The sequence below is a fragment of the Prorops nasuta genome, unplaced genomic scaffold (assembly GCF_024137725.1).
Source record: "Prorops nasuta isolate Cenicafe-Biocafe unplaced genomic scaffold, Cenicafe_Pnas_1.2 PNAS00001, whole genome shotgun sequence".
NCBI lineage: Eukaryota > Metazoa > Arthropoda > Insecta > Hymenoptera > Bethylidae > Prorops > Prorops nasuta.
This window is the reverse complement of record NW_027116798.1, coordinates 17,845,377-17,863,157: the sequence shown is the minus strand read 5'-3', so window position 1 is coordinate 17,863,157 and position 17,781 is coordinate 17,845,377. Positions and strand designations below refer to the sequence as shown.

The following is a 17,781-nucleotide window of genomic DNA, read 5'->3' as shown; positions in this document are numbered from 1 at the left end:
ATTGCGGTCAGTTGTGCGTGAAATTCCTGCGAGAACAGATACTTTGAAACAAAAATGTCTTTCACCGTGACATTATCGGATCGTAAATCAGTATTAAATTCAGATTTCTTCCCCCCCATCAATCTGCAAGACGATCGCTACGAGATCGGTCTCGTGGACATGCAAACGTTCAACTCGATAGCCAATGTGGACGAGACGAATAATAAGTTTTACTACGATAACGATAAGGTACTGACGATACCCAGAGGCTGTTACGAGTTGAGTGCCATAAATGAATTTTTCCAGTCTGAAATTTCTGCGAGACATGAAATTAAAGACAACATTGACAGCGTCATTCTTCTACGAGCGAATAACAATACACTGAAGAGTGAAATATTCTGTAAATATTCGATTGACTTTGGAAAACCGAATAACATTGGCTCGCTACTGGGCTTCTCGTCGAATCGCGTGATCGAGCCGAACGTCCAGGCTGAATCCGACGATACCGTGGACATTGTGAAAACAAATATTCTACGCATCGAGTGCAACATTGCGGGTGGTGCGTACACCAACGGTAGACCACGACACATTATTCACGAGTTCTTTCCCAGCGTACCACCGGGCTATAAAATCTCGGAGGCACCGAAAACCGTCATTTATCTACCGGTCATCGTCAGAGTAATCGACCGTCTCACGTTACGTATCCTCGATCAGGACGATCGTCTCGTAGACTTTGGACGTGAAGAAATTACCATAAGATTACACATTAAGAAATGTTAATTTACAAAAGTAGTAGCGAGGATTATAAAGCGGTGAAACTGGATGAAACGTTCGCTAGTCGTTCGTCCTACGTGGAGTCGAATACACCGGCTCGGAGTGAAAATCGCGACAAGAGGAGCTTCCTGCTAACGAGAAGAAATATCGAATTTTTACAATCATTGGGATTCACCGTGAAGAGATTGGGCGAAGGTAGTACATAGTGGAACAATGGCAGATCCCTTGAACGTCACCGCACCGCTGACCTACGACAATCGCATCACGAAAATGGAGATGCATGCCTATAATCCGTATGCGAACGCCTCGTTGGCGAACAGCGACGAGATTCGCATTCCCATACAGCAGCAAGATTTGATACTCCTGCCGTGCGAGAGTTATCTCTACGTCGAGGGCCAGCTGGTGGAGGGTACGCGTGACGCGAGCGCCACCAACGATGATACAGTTACGCTCGACTGCAATTCCGCGGCTTTCCTCTTCGACGAGATTCGTTATGAATTGAACGGTATCGAGATCGACCGATGCAGAAACGTCGGTATTACCAGCACTCTGAAGAATCTCGTTTCCCTGAGCACCGAGGAGAGCGCCAGTCTACGTCATTCCGGATGGTTCGTCGCTACGGCCAGAGACCGGCTCAAAAAGGAGGCGGCTGTTAAGAATTTCAGCTTTTGCGTGCCCCTGAAAATGCTGCTGGGATTCTGCGAGGATTATCGGCGAGTCGTCGTTAACGCGCGTCACGAGCTCGTTCTCATTCGCGCGCGCGACGATACAAACGCCATTTACTCGGCGGTGAAAATCACCGATTCGTCGATCAAGCTGCTACGAGTGCAATGGAGAATACCCCATGTGACTCTGAACGAAATTACGAAACTCCAATTTCTCGGTATCGTCGAGCAGGACAAGAGTCTGTCACTCGCTTTTCGCGCCTGGGAACTTTACGAGTATCCCCTTCTGCCCAAGTCGCAGCGACACACGTGGTCCGTGAAAGCGTCCACGCAATTGGAGAAGCCGCGATACGTCATTCTGGCGTTCAGAACGAACAAGAAGAGTAATCAGCACGAGGATGTGCTGAGATTTAATCATTGCAAAGTCCTCGATGTCAAACTCTATCTGAATTCCGAATCCTATCCGTACGATCGTCTCGACACTGATTTCACGAAATCCCGCTACTCCGTCCTCTACGACATGTATGTAAAGTTTTTCACCTCCTATTACGCTGGTGAGAAACTCGGGAGACCCATGCTCGACTATACGGACTTTTTGACGTACGGGCCGCTCTTCGTCATCGACTGCTCGCATCAGAACGAGTCCATAAAAACCGGCACGGTCGACGTTAAACTCGAGATCGAGTGTATGGAAATCATTCCGGATAATACTACAGCCTATTGTTTAATCATACACGATAAAATTGTACAATATAATCCTCTTACGAATATTGTTAGAAATGTAAGTTAAAAAAAAATAAGAAAACAATTTTTATTAAATAAATATATAATAAACAACAAATTTATTCATTATTTTTTGATACAAAATACCTATCAAACTTTAGACTTAAATTCCACGTTGTGATATTTTCCTCCTTTATATAACATTATTAAATTATTGGATGCTGCAGCCTTTTGTAGGTGCTGCAACTGCTCCGTATCTTCCGCCAATTTTGCCATTCTCCCTGGCAAGAATACCCAATCGGTTGTTGACAGCTTTACAATGATTTTCATTCCATATTTTGTCATAATTTTGTCCACTTCGGAAATATCGTACTCTTGATTTTCCGTCAAGCTATTTAATTTCACAAAATTTTTTGGAATGACGCTTCCCAATTCATTGATTTTATTGAAATTCATTTTTATCTCTATGAAAAAAAAAAAAAAAAAAAAAAAAAAAAAAAAATGATTAGTCTCATTAAAGTTAAAAACTCAATTAAATAATGCATGTACTAATCGAATGAAAAAAAATATCCTTACCTTTTTTATGTAACAAACAAGTTTCTTTTTAATGCGTTCAAACACACACACAAACTTATTTTTTCTTAATAGTTCAAGCACGCGTGGTACGACTATGCAGCTCTCGTTTAACAGACTGACTTTTTATATGAACGATATTGTCATATATTAAGCGTATGCAATGTTTGGAAGGGGTAATTTTTGTTTATTTTTTTTTCTTTTTTACTTGCGATGAATTTCCATTGTGATTGATCTATAGGTTTATCACAGTATAACACAATAGGAAAAAATATCTATGGATATCACTATACGGGGATTATTCAGAGGGTATAGTGTATCCTTCTTAATTAAGAAAGAAATAATGGAAGGGGTAATTTTTTTTTTTTTTTTTTTACTTGCGATAAATTTCCATTGTGATTGACCTGTAGGTTTATCACAGTATAACACAATAGGGAAAAATATCTATGATTAAACAATATTATTATTATTATTATTATTAACGTTCGTCGTATCAGGTCTCTATTGAAATTCTCTTTGACTGCGTTCCGCTTCTCGGATAGGAGGCTAATACGTTTTGATAAAGAGTAGACTAATATGTATGTATTGATAAAGAAGAAAGAAAGGTATCAGATTAACTACAAAATACGTGTGTAATCAGTAAGTTCATATTTCATTGGAAGATCGTTTTGCATCTGAGCGACTAGTGACGAAAAATCTTGAGATCATTTTAACGCTAGCAACGACAGTGACAATGTTCTGTGATACACCTAAAAAACGAGACATTTTTGAGGATAATCCTGATTTTGATGCCTTGATTGAAGACCTTGTGGGGATAATAAGTGAAATAGAGGAACAAATAGAGGAAGAGGACGAAGATTTGTTGAGGAATCCGGAGGATAATCCTGAATTTAGCGCCTTGGTTAAAGAACTTGTGGAAATAATGGGTAAAATGGGGGAAGAAGTGCAAGAGGACGAAGATTTGTTGGGTGACGATCCTGATTTGATAGTACTAGTTGAAAAACTAGTGGAGCTCAGAAATCGAATACAAGAAGGGCTACAGCAAGCGGAGCAAGAGCAGGTGGAATAAGAGGAAGAAGAAGAAGAAGAAGAGCATGAGGAGGAGGAGGAGGAGGAGGAGGAGGAGGAGGAGGAGGAAAACGAAGGAGAAGCAGCGAAAGCCTAAAAATCTTTTTGTGATTTTTGTAAGTATATTTGCTTTGTTAAAATAGTTATTACAATATCAAAAAAAAAAAAAAAAAAAAAAAATAACAAAATGTTTTTCAAATATGTCCCAGGTGAAAAATATGGCCACACAAACGGAGTCCATTGCTACAAGAACTGAGGCTACGCAAATGGAGCCTCAGATAGATCTCACACCACATTACTGGTGTACAAATTGTACAAAATATGGTCACCTACGCATCAATTGTTCACTACCAGAGTGATGTAGCATTTGTCATAAATATATACATCATGCAATTGAATGTAAAAAAAATTTCTAAAAAAAGCATTGTAAATAAAACCTTTTTAATACTTCAATAAATTATAATTTAAAAAAAAAAAAAAAAAGATTCCCTTTTTTCTAACTTACGAAAAAAAAAAAAAATATGGGGGAGCGATCACTGGATCGCTCTCTACGAGTATTCTCTCTCTCTCTCTTTCTCCAAAGCGTCTACACTATTCGCCTTAAAAGAAGTCGGTCGCGCGGGCACCCAGGAGCGTAAAGACTCGGTTGGGCACCCCCCCAACTCTCATCCCAGGAGCGTCAAGATTCGCTTAGGCACCGCTTTTTAAGGAATTTAAGGTAAAAGGGGGAGGCCACATTTGTACCCCCCCCCCCCCCACCAAAGGAGTCAGAGGGGGGATACACGCGACAACTATCGGTAGTTAGCGATACCGACAATCATCGATGGAATCTCTCTCTCTCTCTTTCTCTCTTTCTCTCTTTCTCTACGTCCACTGCTTACCGTAAGAGGGGGGAGGCCACTTGTGTACCCTACGAGTTTAACGTCGGGGGAACGCGATAATGCGCACAACCGCATGCGCACAACCACACGAGGAGAGGGGGCAATTCCCCTACTTCCCTTGTCCCCGCGGGACCCCGACCCCCTCGCCACGCGGTCATAGAACCATCCTAGCCTATCTACTTAGGCCGAATTATTCGTTTAATAATCGGTTCAGACTCAGTAGCAAGAGTAGCTGTGGTTCAAACAGCGAATAAACAGATTCAACGCAGCCTAACCCTGCTGTGTAGGCTCCCGGCATAAATACAAATATTGACAAACAATCCCAACGACTTTTGATATGCCGACTCGTACATCTTGACACCTTGACGCTCTACTTATTAAATCAGTTCTCCTTAATCATTGCTAGTGACAAGGTGCCTAATTTAGTCGACAAGGTCGAAATGTTCTTAAGTGAAGTTTGGGGCGAAGAAGCCAACGCGTCCGATGTACTGGACTTTTCCTTCAGTGACTTGAGTCTTTCGGACGATGCTCCATGTGTTGATTCTCTGCTTGAACTTCCGGATTTGCTTGTGTTGACGAAGGAAGAAGAGGACTCCAGGATGCAGGTCATTTTGGATCCGCCTTGTCCACCTGAACCAGAATCAGCTGACGTGGTCATGGACCCCATAGCGGGACCTTCTCGTACACCAGCACCAGCAATTGATTTAGCTGTTTAATACGCGAGCAGTTAGGAGAATGGAATCCTGTATGATTCTACCGCAAAGGAGCTGGAGCGTACAGCAAAATACGTTACCGTCTAGGCGTTCGGGCTCACACACCGTATACCATTGCATGCGGTCTTGAAATATCGGCAGTGGAAGTCTTGGGATCCTCAAGGAAAATTGCTCTTGCGTTGGACTCCAGCGTTAGAGCTGAAAACTGCCAAACTCATGCGACATGAATTCCTGCCACTGTGGGGAAGGCACAATTTTAACAAGAATCAGTGCAAAGGCACACAGACTTTACTTATAAAGAGCGCCAGGCTTATAAACCTTATATATGAGCCAGTCTGAGGCTTGCCGGCTTGAGACTTTTCAAGGACGTGGCATGCTGTGAAATTAAAGTGGATCCTCTTGGAAAATTACTAGTACACAATAATAAAAATTAAAATAAAAATTATATTTTTGTAACTGCTCTGTCTCTCAATTTACAAGTATAAAGTTAAGATAACTATACAATTATACATGGGATTTCTCCCTAACTCTACCGTTAACTTATAAAGACAAGAGCAATAAGATGATAATCATTTACAAGAAAATAATCATATTTATAAATAAGAAATAAAAGAGTGGATATTAGACAATACTGAGGAGTTGGATCAATCGTATGACTCTCAGTCCAGGCATGAGCAAGTCCAACTGGACAAAAGACCCTTTTCAAGTTTATCCAACGCTAACCCTTCAAGAACCTAATTACTTGCTGCACTATCCCTGTAGGAAATATAAGGCACAAGCAAAGAGGTGACACCAGGTCAAGTAAGGCGTAGCCAAGTCCATCCATATTTAAATCAGTACCAGAAACTTTAATTGGCTAGGGTGGTCCAACGGAGTCTCTAAATCTCCTTTCTTAATGTGCGTATGCACCAAATTCATTAACCTTATGTTAACCACAATATAATTTCAACATCCAGCCAGGAGATATTTGATTGAAAATAAGTTTATGTACAAGTATATAAGTAAACAAGAAAAATAAAAGTATATTTATATATATATATATATGGCATTAAAGCCTAAATCCTGTCATCGTACAGGCTATGGAATTTATAATCCAACTCATCTCAATGATAGTTCACTTTCCTTATTGGAAATACTGGACTATATGAGTGAAAAGGGGAAAAGCTCTGTATCTGTCTCATGTGATTGGAGTTGGATTCAATAGTACTCCCTACGTAGACCTGCTACACCCCACCAAGCCTGGAGCCGCCAAGTTAATCGCAAAGGAATATTAATAATTAAACATTGAGTCCTACTATCGGTACTCAACGCTTACCTTCATGCAATAAACAATATAGCAAAGTATAAGCCTGGCATGCACAGCAGAGTCAATTGATAGGTTAGGATTAATGGATGGAGTTGAAGTCCCAATGAACCTCCTGACAGTTCCCAATTTCCTGTCTAACCTCTTTCCTTCCTACTTGGTATATCAAATCCAGTTTCGTAGTCCACTTACATGGGTAACTTAACCAGATCGAAGCCTTCCTTGGATTTTTTCACAATTCGTCCTGCCTTGATGACTGGTAAAAGTGGTGTGTCTGCGCCTAAGGCTCCGCTCGACCAGGCGATCGCGGCAGCTGTGCACGCGTGCACAGCGCCGCCACCCGGGATCGAGAGCAACCTCATTTACGCGCGGCGTTTTAAATCAGAAATAAATTATGTATCAAGGCAAGAGAATTTGCCTTGTTACACTCACCATTAAGAAATGAGTTAGTCTGCGACCATTGGTGGACATTCGGAGCTTCGCTCAAGGGTTATTTTTTTTTCCACCATGGTCTTTTTTTACGTTGTTTCACCATTTCAAATTTTAGCACATAAGTTTAGTTTTATGTCCAACATCTGCGAGATTCATTTGAATTGACGCAGGAACGTCAATGCGGGGGAGGATTTGTTAGAGATCGGAGTATAGGTGCGAGCGGTCTGGGGCTCTCAGGCCGTCTCGCTCCTGCTCACACTCTGTCTCTCTTGGTCCTACCTCCAATCAAGGCCGATAGGTGGCCCACAGCGTAGAGCTCTTTCTCGCTGTTACTATTTGGGTCTCTTGTACATATTAATACCCAAGAGTTCTGGAACAATTGCGGCTCAATCAAAACGGTCTAGACTCTAGACTCTGTCTTTTCTTTCTCTGTCTCTTCTTCTCAGCAGCTTAACCATTCCTCCCTTCCTGCGACGCCACTAAGTCTCTTAGTACGCATTTTTTGCCTCCTCGTCGATTTCTTGGTCTCCAAGAAATCGTAATCCTGCCTGCTCTATCTTCGTTGCCTGGGAGTCCACGGTACGGGGAATCCTGTCCGGGGACCTGGGGACTACAGGGTTGGGAGTTCGTATTCGTAGTTGTGGGTGGATTGTCAATTGAGGCTCAGCCTCCTTTCGAGTACATTTATTCATTGTATTTTGTATTCTGTGCAATTAAATAAACTGAATTTTACCAGATTTCCGAGATGTTGTTTTGTCACCTAGGGCCCTCCTTCCTAGTCATATTCGCAGGAATCACCCGATCAATTTTCACACACAAGTTAAATGAAAAATTAGTACCAGAATTTACAAGTTCATATTTCAAGCTTCCTTTTTGATTACCGGTTTCTACTTTCTTCAAAATTTCATCTACATAATTAAAAAGGGTAGAATCTACAGTATTAACTAAGGTGCTCCCGTTATCTGTTGTAGATACAGGATCAATCACTATATACAGGGAGGTTCTCTAACAGCGGCATATAGGAGATTCGTGTTAGTTGACTATAGCGCTCAGGATGATGGTATCTGAGAGCGCTGATTGGTCAATATCATGTAGTGCCAACATGAAATGGTCCGTTACCAATAGATGAATACGAAAAATGAGATCCATCCGCCATTTTGGAGTAGAGAAGTGTTTACATGCTAGTTGTAGAAGAAAGAGGTGTGAAATGGAAAAATGTCAAATAGTGAGGTTACTAAAGTAAAAATGGAAAATAATGAATGGAAAGTTCGAATATTCTTACTTTCCATTCATTATTTTCCATTTTTACTTTAGTAACCTCACTATTTGACATTTTTCCATTTCACACCTCTTTCTTCTACAACTAGCATGTAAACACTTCTCTACTCCAAAATGGCGGATGGGTCTCATTTTTCGTATTCATCTATTGGTAACGGACCATTTCATGTTGGCACTACATGATATTGACCAATCAGCGCTCTCAGATACCATCATCCTGAGCCCTATAGTCAACTAACACGAATCTCCTATATGCCGCCGTTTGAGAACCTCCCTGTATATTGCGAAAAGAAAAAATAATTAAACCTTAATAATTTTAACCAAAATTGAAACTATAAAGAGTATTAATTATACCTTTCACTAAACTTTGTTCTGGCTCTATTAAGTTCAAATGTAGCTTCTTCGATTCATTCTTATCAATCATTGAATTATAAGATTTTATCCAAGTAGGTGTTACCACATTCACATATTGATCACTTATAATCCTTGGAAGAGAGTTGAAATCTTTAGATAAATAAGCTTCCACTAAAGTAGAATTGAATTGAATTAAAATACTAAACATTATAAATATTATATTTAATAGTTAAAAGTAAAAATCTATTGCAATAATACAAAGAATTGTAAGTATACCTTCTTTAAAATTATCATTGATAATATTTTTTAAATTATCTTCATTCTCAGAATTATCATTTCTTGAATTGAATAAATAAAGTACTGTATCTTTTATATCATTATCAAATGAAGCCAATATAAGCTTATCAACATTTGTATGACTAACATCTTGGTTAAAATTTGTAGATTCACAGGTTATATCTTAGAAGGCAGAAATGAATTTTCTTGTATTATATTCTTGTATTTTATTTAACTAAAAATTGGTCAAGGAACATAGAATATGACATTAATAGTTGCAATTGATACCTTCTTTTAAATTTTCATGTTTATTGATTCCTGCGTTAGGTAAATGAAGAACTGCAGATTCTGTTTCATTATTAACTGAGACCGATATATATTTATCAACATTTGTAGATTCACAGGCTATATCTTAGAAGGCAGAAATGAATTTACTTGTATTATATTCTTGTATTTTATTTAACTAAAAATAGCTAAAGGAAATTAGAATATAACATTAATAGTTGCAATTGATACCTTCTTTTAAATTTTCATGTTTATTGATTCCTGCGTTAGGTAAATGAAGAGCTGTATATTTTGTTTCATCACTAAGTGGGACCGATATAAATTTATCTACACTTGTGATATTAATTTTATTTATATTTACGGATACAGAACCTTTATATAAATGAAAACATTTTAGTTCAAAGTTTAGTACTAATTTGAAGAATGATATTGATAATTATAGTAAGATGCTTAAGTGATACCTTACTTCAAAATATTGCTATAATTGTTACATAAAGTATTTATTTATTTTTTCTTTCCCATTCCACATTTGGATGTATGTTTTAATGCTATATTTGTATTAGTTTTAGTGACATTTTGAGCTACAAATGGTTTGCTTTGATTTACTTTAAATACATAATTAAGAAAAGCAAATGTGATAAATAAACGACAAAACAAAGCTGTTTTATTTTGTAGATATTACCTGTGATCTGGTTTGCCAAATTAAGTTTATCTATTTCTAGTTTCTTCTGGGCAATTAATTCCTCTTCATTTTCTGAAACAATTTCGTCATGCACTTTTAATAAGAAAAACTATATTTAAAAATTGAATTAAATTGTATTAATCTACATTATTTAGTCAAGCGACTCAGCAAACACTATCCATGCAGTATTAAGTAATCGGATGACCAAAAGTCTAAAAGATGATTTTTAATCAATTGTGCTGTATGGGTATACTACATATAATGTACTTTGTTAGTTTCAATTTTGTACTGAACAATATAAGTACTATATAATTAAATATGCCAAAATCAATTATTATTCTGTGTAAGAATAAATTTAAAATAATCAGTATATATATATGATACTAAATATAGAATTTGTTGAAGAAATATTGCTTTAAATAGATAAACCAACAAATTTTTCAATAATTTTGCTTCATCACACGTTTTAACCTAATTTCAATTGGTAATAAAATTGAAAATAAGTAGTCACATGGCCATAAGTATTTTACATTTATTTCTTACCATTTTCTGCTAGTAAAACTCCTTAATATACTGCCCCATTACTGTATTTCACAGAACATTCGTTATTTCTATTAACCCTTAAAACATTCTTTTTCTTACAAATAAATAAAACTCCATCATTAAATTTCACTAACGCGTACATTTCAGAATCTTCTATATAAATTATTTTCCAGAATGATCTTAAATCGATGCATCTCTCACACTTTGTTAAAATGGAAACTTCTGGAAGCTTCCGGGCCGACCCGCACAGTAAGATTTGAATTAAAAAATTAATCGTATTTTCAATCTTGATTTACCATTGCAGGGATGCAATTGACTTATGAACAATATAGAAATTCCCTAGATTTCAATCCAATCATTGCTTTCCATAAAAAGCAATGTGATTGGGGTTGACTGGCTAATAGAATGATTAGCCTACTTGGATCAGTTACAGAGTAGCTACTTGCAAACCCATAGTCGCATTTTTAACACTGTGAAATATATTCAAAAAAATTAGGCAAATTAAAATATCACTGACTTTTCAACCAATCATATTAAATATTTTTCGTAACGCTAAGGAAACAGTTATGCATTTGCAAGTAGCCAATGATCTTGCATGTACTTTCTGCTATTTTCCTAAAGCGTCCGCCGATCATAGGTAAGTACATAATTTTTTAATTAAATTATACGAACTTTAAGAAAGAAAATTTTTTAATGAAAAATTAATAAAATTATTTTATTTATTAAATTTCAAACATGTTATATTGGCTGTGTTTTATATTCTTGGCACTGAAGTAGTGTTATATTATAATTGATCAGTTGAATCAATTTTACTACTTATGATACGTTTTTCCATAGCGTATCTACATTTAAAGATTTTGACGCAACAATTGAGATATCTCTGAAACTTCAAAAATAAGATATTTATAATAACTGTTCAGAAAAAAATTCTTAACACGCTTCTTTGATTTATTTAAAAAACTATTTACTTATTTGTGGTCGGCGAAAATTTGAGGAATATAGCAAAAAGTACGTAGAAGCTCATTTCATGACTAAATCAAATAGGCTGACTACTCTGCTATCCAGTTCAATTCTAATCCGACTGCTTTCTATGGAAAACCACAATCCGATTGAGATCTAGGAAGCTTTTTCTAATCTTTCATAAGTCTCAGCTGCATCCGTGTAGTGGTTAATTTCGATTCAAAATATACAATTTATTTTCGGAAACGTCTTGAGTTTCCATCGCTTTCTCTGGATTCACTTCCGAACGCAAGAGGATGACTATCATCGATAAGAAGCTACTGTAGTATGCAACAGTTTTCTTATGTTCTGAGAGAGCGCCATATATGTCATTTAGTATACCTACCAAGGTTGCCAAGTGTAGTACTTTCGGTACTACCGTAGTACCCAAAAGCGACATATCCTATAGCGTAGTACTATTTTGGGTACTACGCTATAGTCGCTGCTGATACTACTGGTCGGCGGAAATACGTCAGAGGGTAGAGACTGTAGAGGGACCGCAATATAGATATTTCTAATTACTAATTTCAAAATACATAATGCATGGTCCGTGAGCCAAGACAAATGTTAGTATTATTGTATCGTACATACATACCGCAAGTTATAAAGTAATATAAAGAAATAAAGTGACAGTTTTAATCTTACTGACAGCTGATATACTGATGGTATAAGTGAATAAATAAAGTGACGAAATTTGTAAAATGTACATAAAAATAATTTTTAAAAGTATATAAAGGACTGAACATTTTAGATAAGTATAACAATAAATTTTATAATATAAAATGTAAGATATAAATATTTTGTGGTACTTTGTGGGATTTTATTTCAGATTAAACTATAGTAATGTGTTTACTATGTCACTGTGCTGAGGATGGAGCTATGCGGATTTTCAAAATTAAAATAAAGGAATAGACTAAACATAATGTGGTTATTGTGTCATCGTTGAGATTCAAACTATGTTAATTGAGACGGATAATAAAATAAATGAGTGAAAAAACTGGGTAAATACAATAATAAATAAAGAAGCTGACAAATTAGATATATAATATAAAATGTAAGATATTTTATAGTACTTTCAGGGATTTTATTTCAGATTAAATTATAGTAATGTGTTTACTATGTCACTACTGAGGATGGAGCTATGTGGATTGAACATTAAAATGAAAGGAATAGATTCACCATATTATGGTTACTGTGTCATCGCTGAGGATCAAACTGTGTTAATTGAGATGAATATTAAAATAAACAAGTCAACACATTGGGTAAATACGATACAAATAAAGAAGCTGACAGATTACATTTGTAATTTCTAATGTAAGATTTTATATAGTACTTTTTGGGATTTTGTTTCAGATTAAATTATTGTAAAGTGTTTACTATGTCAATGCTGAGAAAGGAGCTATGTGGATTGAACATTAAAACAAAAGGAATAGATTCACCATAATGTTGTTTCTGTGTCATCGCTGATGAGGATCAAACTGTGTTAATTGAGACAGACATTAAAATAAATGAGTCAGCAATTTGGGTAAATACAATAATAAATAAAGAAAATGACAGAATAGATATATAATATAAAATGTAAGATGTTTTATAGTACTTTGTGGGATTTTGTTTCAGATTAAATTATAGTAATGTACGTGTGTTTACTGTATCACTGCTGAAGATGAAGCTATGTGGATCGAACATTAAAAAAAAAGAATAGATTCACCATAATGTGGTTACTGTGTCATCGCTGAGGATCAAACTGTGATAATTGAGATGAATATTAAAATAAAGAAGCTGACAGATTAGATATATAATATAACATGTTAGATATTTTACAGTACTTTGTTGGATTTTATTTAAAGTTAATATATGTAAAATAAAATTTTTGTTTTCTTTTTACAATTGTATCTATATTAATTACTATATGTTGCAATCTCTTAAAATTAAGCCTCTGCTTTTATTAGCAAATTAATAGTTCCACACGGCAGTGATGCCAGAATCAAGCTTTTAGCAACAAAAATGAAGATAAGCGCTAGCCAGCAGCAGTATAGAAAATTTAAAGGGAAGCGGCACAAACACAACTATGTCTGGAAAGCATAGGTGTGATTTGGACTTCAGGCAACATTGGCTTTAGAAGAAGAGCAACTACCGCTAACCGTGACATTTTTACGTGTTATCCGTGTGAAGTGGTGCTGCGTTTACCTAAAAAGTCAAAGCAAATAAAAATGCTTTTCCTAAATTGATTTGTAATATTGATAAAATGGTCAAATGTAGCCATTAATTAATTAGATTTGGTAATAAATACAGAAAATGCGTTTTATTATAACAAATGAGTTGAGGTAAAATAAACTCAATGTTTTTATATTAATCTGTTAACAAATGCATTTTTTTATTTATTATTGAGTCCAATAAATTAATGGTTATTAAAAAAAAAATTCCTTGTAATGAAAAAAAAAATGAAAAAATTTTAAACTTCACCAAGACTCGAACACGAGCCCACCGCATGACAAACGACAACCTTACCACCTGCGCTACAGCGCTCACTTGATGTACCAAGAGCAAAACAGCCTTTTAAAGACTGACTACAATTCTTTCACTAACTCGTCATAAACGATCAAGAATTAGCTGCAATAATAAATACATTTATCTCCACAGCATTATTGCACTAAATTTATTATGTTTTTAATTTGAAGCATACATTTTACATGAAGATACGATACTTTAAGGATGTTCATGCAATACTTTAAATACAAAACTATTCATATGCTGGTTTATCATAGTTATTCGACTACATATAACAAATATTATAATATTACTTAATTAATTTATGATAGTTGAGCATATGAATAGTTTTGTATATAGAGTACTGAATGGTTTTAAATTATCATATCTTCATGCAAAATGTATGCTTCAAATTAAAAACAATAAATTTAGTACAATAATGCTATGTAGATAAATGTATTTATTATTACAGCTAATTCTTGATCGTTTATGACGAGTTAGTGAAAGAATTGTAGTCAGTCTTTAAAAGGCTGTTTTGCTCTTGGTACATCAAGTGAGCGCTGTAGCGCAGGCGGTAAGGTTGCCGTTTGTCATGCGGTGGGCTCGTGTTCGAGTCTTGGTGAAGTTTAAAATTTTTTCATTTTTTTTTCATTACAAGAAATTTTTTTTTTAATAACCATTAATTTATTGGACTCAATAATAAATAAAAAATGCATTTATTAACAGATTAATATAAAAACATTGAGTTTATTTTACCTCAACTCATTTGTTATAATAAAACGCATTTGTTGTATTTATTACCAAATCTAATTAATTAATGGCTACATTTGACCATTTTATCAAAATTAAAAATCAATTTAGGAAAAGCATTTTTATTTTATTTATTCACTTATACCATAAGTACATCAGCTGTCAGATAGATCAAAGCTGTCACTACTCCTTATTTCTTTATTACACTTTATTTTTCCGTATAAAAAACATTTGTCTTCGTTCACGCCGTTCACGGTGACAGGCTGTGAATATAATATATATAATTTTTGATATATTACGTTCTGCATTTAAGATGGCTACTGACGTATTTCCGCTGGCAGTATACTTTGTGCAGTCTGCATTCCTTATATCAAAATTCACTTACTATAGAGCGTAGTACTATTCAAGATGGCGGACTTGGCAACCTTGATACCTACATACATACATGTGATTGTGCACTGAGTACCATTAATTGTTTTCTTTACCAGCACTAGAGATCTGTAGCTTTCCAGAAAGTATTAAATTGTAGAAAATTGATTTGTCGATGTTTATAAGTTAACAGCATTTCATATTTTCCATGCCACTTCTATATGGTTCTTTAATACAAAGGGGATAATTCAATTTTTTATGGTTTACTTTGTGGGGATCAACGGTTTATTTTTACACGAGGAAAAGCCATGAACATACCAACATACGCTAAATAGTGCCAAGATAGCAGTTGCTGGATGTTAAGCAACACCCAGCGATTTTTCGTAAATGACACAGCCAAATTTTTTCCTGAGCATTTCAGCTAAATTTTCTCTGTACTGCATTTTCTTATATACGACCTACACCAGCGATGAATAAAATATTGAAGTAGAGATATACGCTAGAAACTTCTGGAGTGAACTTAACTGAAATATATTCTAATCAATTTGGCTGAGTAGACAGTCACAGATAATTATTAGCCGTAGATTATTCATAGTAGTAGTTGCTTAGAAGTTTTGACATTTTTATAGCTCGTTTCGTCTTTTCCCATCTATCAACTTCTTTAGTATTCAAATCGACTTCGTTGTTCTCTGATGAACTTAATATTTTATCAATCCATTTGTTCTCAAAATAAAAGTATTTAACACCTTAAAATTTGTATGTTCTTCAAAATAGAATATTTGTTATATGCGATTAGTTTTTGACGAAAATAAACAAAATTTAACTTGCGTATGGACTCATCTACTTTTAAATATATGACTACCCATATATATATATATATATATATATATATATATTAATAATTAGACAATACATGCTAAATTAGCTAGCTGTCAACCAATTTTGGTCAATTTAAAATTCAAGGTACATTCAATTAAACACATTGGGTCACCATAAGTTTATTCTTAAATTAAAGTAATTAGACAAAGTTATGATCTTAGGGCATATTCCACTTAAGGCCCAAAACGCTCATAATATAATAGTTCATGTAGCACGTATTATATATTAGGCGCTTTCCTTTCAGCCAAAATCTCAGTTAAATCTCAGATAAGTGAAAGTTATGTACAGTTTAAGTTACATTAACTATACTAAATCGAGACGCTCAACTGAGATTTTGGCTGAAAGGAAAGCGCCTATTGTGAGCGTTATCGGCCCTAAGTGAAATATGTTGAAATAGAGCAATTTATACCACGCGCCAAAAATAGGTCTAAGTCAGCGTTGCCAAGTCCGCCATTTTGAATTACACTACGCTGCATAGTAAGTGGCGAGAACAAAATATACTACTCTACGTGGTATAGCAAGTGTCTAGACTACAAACTGTAGTTTCAACTGGAAGTATACCTAAGATGCGTTCGAGAATGAATGACTAAATATGATTGGTCAATTTGGAAGGACGTTGACCAATCATGAAAAGTCACTTGCAAATTAAAAGATTTCGATTACCGTACCTGCAAAACTGATGATTTGTGCTGAAAATCGTATGCCAATTAACTGAGTACACATAAAATCATATTATTAATTACTTAGGATGAAGAGTAATGTCTTTTATGGAAGTTTCAATCGAGAAAAATTTATCTTAGCTAAGACTTAGATAAGCTGAAATTCCATTTTAACAGGATCGGTCTTTGGCGTCTTGGCTAGCTTCGTTGGCTGTATTAGCTGCTATTTTCGTCATTAATATGATGATGCATATAACAGAAACTCAATAAAATAATAATATGATGTATAGTTTTTCAAAGTTTAGGAAGTAACATAAGCTCTCATTTAAAAATTATTCAATCGATCTTGATTAAATTTTCAACAGTGCTTCATAATATTAATAATTTTTGTATGAAATCTAGCTATTTGTTTTTATATATTTATAAATAAAATATTATTTTTATGCAATGAAAATGAGATGAAGAAAAACATTGTAAGAATAAACATTATTTATTTAAAAGCATATAACTTTTTTACAAATTTAAAGAATTTTCAAATATCGAAGATTCAAATAAAAACTATAGATTAAGTTACAAATTTATTATTCTTTTTAAATTTAAGATAATAATTGAAATATCAGTAAATTACGCAATTTTGAGAAACGGGCGTTACATCAGCATAAAGTATTCTGAATCTTCATCGGAAATACCTTCATTTTCATTATCTGTATTTGATGAATTAAATTTGTACATGCTTTGATTGCAATGATCTATCATATCTGCGGATGGTTCAAATAATTTACAAGTACCACTATTCTTAACACATTCCCACACAGTCAAATTATTTTTTAATGTAGTTGTCTTCATTTTGTTCCTGTTTTTCATTTTCGTTAAATTAACTTTACTAAAAAGTCGTTCGCACTCAGCGTTTGAATGAGGTAAGCAAAGCAAGTTTAAAACAAATTGAGATAAATTCGTGTACTTTTGTAGGTCCATAATATCATCATAATTTAATAATTTAACCCAAAAAACATCTATTAACTTTTCATTTGTAATGTCGAGTGGTAGCTGTGCGAAAGGTAGTAGACGCCATTCATCATCTACTGATTGCCTGGTGAAACAGGAAGAAT

The 17,781-nt window shown here is 34.9% G+C and overlaps 1 long non-coding RNA gene across 1 annotated transcript; it reads left to right on the top strand.

The window, feature by feature from the left end:
- The first annotated feature begins 12,098 nt into the window (after window positions 1-12,098).
- On the top strand, window positions 12,099-13,032 carry LOC136774313 (uncharacterized). Its single transcript, XR_010822779.1, has 3 exons — window positions 12,099-12,529; window positions 12,622-12,790; window positions 12,882-13,032. It is a non-coding gene; the product is annotated as an uncharacterized lncRNA (long non-coding RNA).
- The last annotated feature ends 4,749 nt before the right edge of the window (window positions 13,033-17,781 follow it).